Raw genomic sequence first — 6,235 nt, forward strand, 5'->3', positions numbered from 1 at the left:
AGAAATGTGTGACAGTCTAGGTAGCTTTTTGCCTGCCCTTACACCCGCCCTCCCCTCTCCATTTCCAGAACACTAATTTATTTTTAAATGGTGCTGTCCACATTACTACAGGACCACAAAGCAACGTGCCCTCAGTACAAATAAAATGTTATCTTCATTGTGCGTGGTAATATTTGGATCGGGCAGCTAAAACACATTCCTGTTTGTGCTTTCTGGTGGGGGGTATGAATGGGGAAAGAAGGGGGGGCATGTGATGAAGCAGCCATCTCCCTTAGCTTGGCATCTATGCTCTGTGTTTTAAATCTTTATTGTGAACACACAGTCATCGGGGTCCAGTTACCATGGCCAGCCTATCATGAATCTGCCCAAGACAGAGAGAGAGAGACCATTATACAAAGTATCCCAAAAAAGGGATCAAAGGAAATGTTTTTTGTTTGGCACTTCCCTATAGCAATGCGGAAGTTTGGGGATTTTAAAAATTAATTTTTGGACTTGGGGGGGGGATGGAAGTTTGAGTGCCCAAAACAACTGCTGTGAAGGGTGGCTTGTGTTGTTGGACAACCCAAGAAGCAGGAGGAGAAGTTCAGGTTGTCCATGGTTTAGCCTTCTCTGCTGCCTCATCAGGAAGGAAAAAGCCATGACGGGGAGGCTGAATAATGTGGGAGGAAGCATGCAAATGCGTGATTTCCTATTGCACATTTGAAAGCAGGAGGCGATGCACGCTTTATACCTCCATGTGGAAATGGTCATAAAGTTGAAAGGGATCTCCAGGGTCATTTAGTCCAACCCCCTGCAGAATGCAGGAAATTCATGATTACCTGGTAGCTGGGATTTGTTAAAGCCTGTATTAAAACATTGCATTGCTGCAGCTGTGCTACTAGTTGCATAAGCAGGAGTTCACTAAATACATTTTTATTTCTGCTCACTTTCTGGAGCACAACCTTAGAGGAACCCCATTATATTGAGGCATTTATATTAAAGAGTGTTTGGGAAATTTACTTAATGTACGATGAATAAATGATTCTTAGACCATATTTTTATAAGCACTATTATATAGTACTTTTGAAATGATCATGCCTTTTCATATTTTACCACATTAATACTTTAAAGAATTTGCCTACTAGCATCAACATTAACACCTACTTACAGGTGAAAAACAGAATAAGGCTATTTTTGCTGTTTCTATTGCCAACTGTGAATCATCTTTCCATTCTGATTTATGATGTTAAATTAATTTCCAGTGTAAGTCACTTGAAGGCAATTGAGTTTCACTGGGGATAGAATTACTGCATCATTTGAATTGCTTAGTTGTTCAAGGGAATTAAATCTAGTTGCTCTGATAAATAAGAAAAACTAAGACATGTTTATTCCAGTGACCAAATGACACAATAGGCATGAAGGAAATTAATGACTCAGAGGATTTATAAGGCTCATGGTGAGAGAGAAAATTTCTGCTGTTAGTTTACATATGAAATGTAGCAAAATTGTGCAGCACATAAAAACTAGTGTTTTTAATAAGTTGATGTTTCAGAATGCGGAGACCAAACGGAGAAAGAGATGAAGAGAGAAGACTAATAACACATCACATGATGCTTTAAACTTGGGAAATGATGTCTTAATTCAGCCTTTTTCATCTGTTGGACCATGGAGGAACCTATGAAATATCTTTCGGCCTTTGCAGAACTCTGGAAGTGGTGATGTACCCCTTCAGAGAAGGGGACGTGGAGGTAAGCTGCAGGAGCCAGCTAAACAATCAATCTATCTATAAACCATTTATTGTTTCCATTATGGAGAAAAAAACTAAAGCAACAGGGGAAGTGGATTTTAGTCATGTCAGCAGCTATCCAAATACTTGGGATAGGCTGAAGAAGAATGTTGTAATGAGAAACAAGGATTACAATCTGGATAACTTGAAGAAGAAGAAGAGTTGGTTCTTATATGCCGCTTTTCCCTACCCGAAGGAGGCTCAAAGTGGCTTACAGTCGCCTTCCCTTTCCTCTCCCCACAACAGACACCCTGTGGGGTGGGTGAGGCTGAGAGAGCACTGATATCACTGCCCGGTCAGAACAGCTTCATCAGTGCTGTGGCGAGCCCAAGGTCACCCAGCTGGTTGCATGTGGGGGAGCACAGAATCGAACCTGGCATGCCAGATTAGAAGTCCACACTCCTAACCACTACACCAAACTTGTCAGAATTTGGAGAATTGGAAATAAAGATGTGAGAACTGAACCTGCGTTAGCCTCTGAGCTTCTATAAAAAGCATCAGTATTACACTATATGCACTGATTGGCTGCTTACTATTTTTAAATTACCTTTTGGCTGTTTGCGTGTTGTAAATGAAATTGTGCTGTACTATTCAACCAAACTCCCAACACAAAGCTTGCACATGTTTCTTAAAAACTCACATAAATCTGCCTTGTAAAGTAAGTCTGTATTATTATCCCCTTACTGAAGCAGGAAAGGGAAGTTTGAGACTAAGAGGGAGAGTCACTTCCCTGGGTCTACCTAGTGGGGCCATGACAGAGGAGAAAATGGTGCAGTCATTTGGTTTTCAATGTTAGCCACTGCACTTACACATGAAAACATCCGGCTGTTGTAGAGCAACCAGAATTAATGGAGTACTGTTTCAAAGTATAATGCTGTAAAGTTGTTGAATTTCTGTGATGTAGGAAAAAAGGTCATATATGTATAATAAGTAAGGCTGTTCACAGGATATGTGTGGGTGTTGACATCATGCATATGGATAGAGAGGAATACCTTGCATTCTATCAAGATCTTATTGGCATGGCAACAAATGGCCTATTCAACTTATCCCACAGCCATCATAGTAGAAAGTCATAAATACACCACATCATCACGTAATCTATGTATGACGTACTATTTATGAAAAGCTACTTTGGGGATGTTTTGAAATGTATTATGATTTTGTTCACCTTCCGCAACAGGATATATTTGCCTGTTGTTGTCAGACATGTTGATATTTGTTAACTTCATGTTTGTTGTGGTACTAAGGAGCTAGAGGGAAAGGTAACAAGAAATTACTGTAGCCCAGCAGTGGCGTAATTAATTATGTGGATTAATTGCGCTGTTACAAGCTTTTTCATTTGTCAGGAGGATGATACAGAGAAGATGTTCTCCCCCCTATCCTGCACATTTTACCCTTTTCATCTGATTTCTTATTTCCTATACCCTGTGAGCTAAAATTTCAGAGTATATATTCAAGTGTATATAGCAGACTAAGCTAGCGTGTGTGTGCCCGTGCACATGTGGATGCGTGTAAGAAGGGTATGATGTGACTACTACCACCAGCTCTTGAACATCTGAAGGGGCATGGTTAGTGTCCTATCTGCATCTGGGAGCCTCACACACACAATAAAATCTAGACCTTAATGTGTTATTGTAAGTACAACATCCTTAGAGAACAAGCTAATAGATAGAATTTATTAGGATTAGGTGAGTGGAAAAAGGGAAGGATCTGAGACCCCTGCAGACTAGAGGGGTAGTGTTATTTATGGGAAATCTGGGGCATCCAGGGCAGTTGACTCAACCCTAGCATGGGAGTGGGGGAGGGCTGCACTTAAGGCTCCCAAACTGCAATGTAGCCAGCAGTTTTAGCCACTGTTTGGAAGCCACTTCTGCAAGATATAGTGGCATTGGCTTCATGACCACCCAAGCTTTACAGTGGCTGGAAGTTCCCCCCTGCCTTCAGTCCCCTGCTCTCTACCATGTTTGCATCAGCCGAACCAGAGAGACTCCATCTTTGTGTGTGTGTAACCTCTGCTGCTTTCCCATGTAACCATTATGCTTATGACTCTGTAGTTTTCCGTTTGATCCTCTGTTCTCCCTTTTGATCCCCCTCCCTAGCTTTTCACACTGCATGTTCTCCCTTCTGTGATACTTTGTTACCAGTGCCCCTGTAAACATCTTATCTGTAGTTTGAGGCGCCGAGCTGACCAAGGCCAAGCTAACAGAGACACTTTGGCAGGAAGCCCAGGATGGCACCTGGGTGGGGGATGACACCTCCCCTGGGAATGGGTCTGGTTTCGGCGGGATAATTGTATTGATAACTGCTTGCTTCCTCAATATCGAACAGTCTTAACTTCAGATGTTTGAGTATTCAGATCTACTTCCAATTAAAGCTTTCTTTCTATAGAAGCCTTGTTGTGAGTTTTGTCTGCCTCTGACAGCTGGTTGCCCCCCTGCCTCAGTAAAACTGCCAGCCCCAGCTTTGGTCACTGCATATGGAACTCCACATCAAGGCAAACAGGGTTCCCCTATGGCCATTTGTCTTAGAAAAAATGGTGTGGGAGGGAAGGCTGAAGACCCTCCTCTGAAGACCCATGTCATGCTTGTGAGCCAAATTCTACAAGTTGGGAACATTATGTAAAAATATGTGGATTCAAGAACCACATGACACTGGAATTGTTGCAGCTCTTTAATCGTGATAGTAAATGATACAGGAAGTGCCAAGACTTCTCTGTGCTACCCCCCCCCCCCCCCCCAAAATCCCAATGTATATACATACCAAGAACAATGGGGCTGGTCATGACAGCAAGCCATTGGCTCAGACCCCTTGATTCATTTAAACTGATTGACTGTCACAGTGGCAACATCAGTTAGAGTTCAGGTCTACCCGATTCTACTGGAGACCATGTGCTCGGTCCTCTGTAGGACCACCTGCGTGCCCTCATACATAACACATTAGGTCCCTGATGTTACATCTGCCTGTAAGCTCAGTTGAGGAACCCTGACTCATGGCAGATGTCATGGCCAATTTGGCTTCTAGCCGTCTATGACCATCAGCTGTACGGTAAAGCATACAACACCCCAGAATCAGTGAGTGTGGTGAGAGGAGCAGATCATCTAGTTAGATCATCTAGATCAGTTTCTATCCAGATTCAGTTCTGGGTTTGGAACAAAAACAGCCTTGATTGCCCAGACTGATGATTTTCACTGCAAAAGTGGTATAGGTATGGCCCTATTGATTGCTTCTGTACTCTTAGTGACTTGAGATACTATCAGCCATAATATCCTTCAGGCTAGGCTGGCTAGGTTGGGAGTGTTCTGTTGTTACCCAATAGCCATTTCCAGAGGTGGTGCTCAAGGCTTACTGCTCTATCTTGTGGCACTTATGGTCAGATGTCCTGCAGAATGGCATCTGGTCCTCACATGCAACTAATGGGAGAGATCATCCAGAGATTTGGTGTGAGGAGCTACCAATATGCAGATGGTACTGAAATCTGATTCTCTTTAACAGCATTTTCAGGTAGAGCATTGGAAGTCTTAAACAGGTGCCTGGAGAATTTAAGGAGGTAGATAAGGGCCAATAAACTGAAGCTCAATCAAGACAGGATTGAGATATGGCTGATCAATGAAAGAGCTGCTCAAAGATTACAGAGTCAGCTTGCCTGGGAACTTCAATAGGTACAGAATGCAGGGGCAAAGCTATTTTCAGGCCTCTTTGTGCTGAAAGATCTTCTCTGGCTATCCATTTCCCCCTGGACACATTGCAGGCTACAGGTTCTTACCTTTAAGGCTCTAAGCATCTTAGAGGTGATATACCTGAAGGACTGTCTCCTCCTTAACTGTTTAGGCCACCAGTTAAAATCTGTGTTTCTGGTAACTGCAGGAGCAGGGGAAGAAAGTAACCTGAGAGAAAGTGAGGTTACATGATCAACCCCTCCAGTGTGTGTTGTATGTAATCCTTGCATAAACTGACCACTGTATACAGTATGCATGTCATTAGTAAAATGATTTTTGTGAATATAGCCCTACACATGGCAGTCAGGTTTTGTTTAAATTTTGGGGCTTGTTTATATATAGAAAATTTAGCAGTTATTGGGCTGGGTGGATCTGTTCCTGGCTTGCCAGTACTATAAGCCTATATAGTAGCACATACATATGGGAAAAGTGCTTAAGGGATTGGCATACACAACTGGACTAACATTCAGGGTAAGTGCACTTAATAATTATAGGGTGTATATGGGCAATTTACCCTGGTGAGTGCTTCAACTGTGGCCCACATTACTTATAAACCAGGTCACGGAAACAGGATACAGATTTAATTGCATATGCAATTGATTAAATTTCAAAACTTCCTTACCCCTTGAAACATTTTATCTAGAAAGTGATATGTTTTATAGAAGTAACTAGCTTGCTGCCATCCTTTTCTTAAATGCTCAAGATAAAAGGTTTATTTTTAAACTACTAGATAATCGTTCTGGTACATTTTATG

Source organism: Paroedura picta, chromosome 8 (genome assembly GCF_049243985.1).
Source record: "Paroedura picta isolate Pp20150507F chromosome 8, Ppicta_v3.0, whole genome shotgun sequence".
Lineage (NCBI taxonomy): Eukaryota > Metazoa > Chordata > Lepidosauria > Squamata > Gekkonidae > Paroedura > Paroedura picta.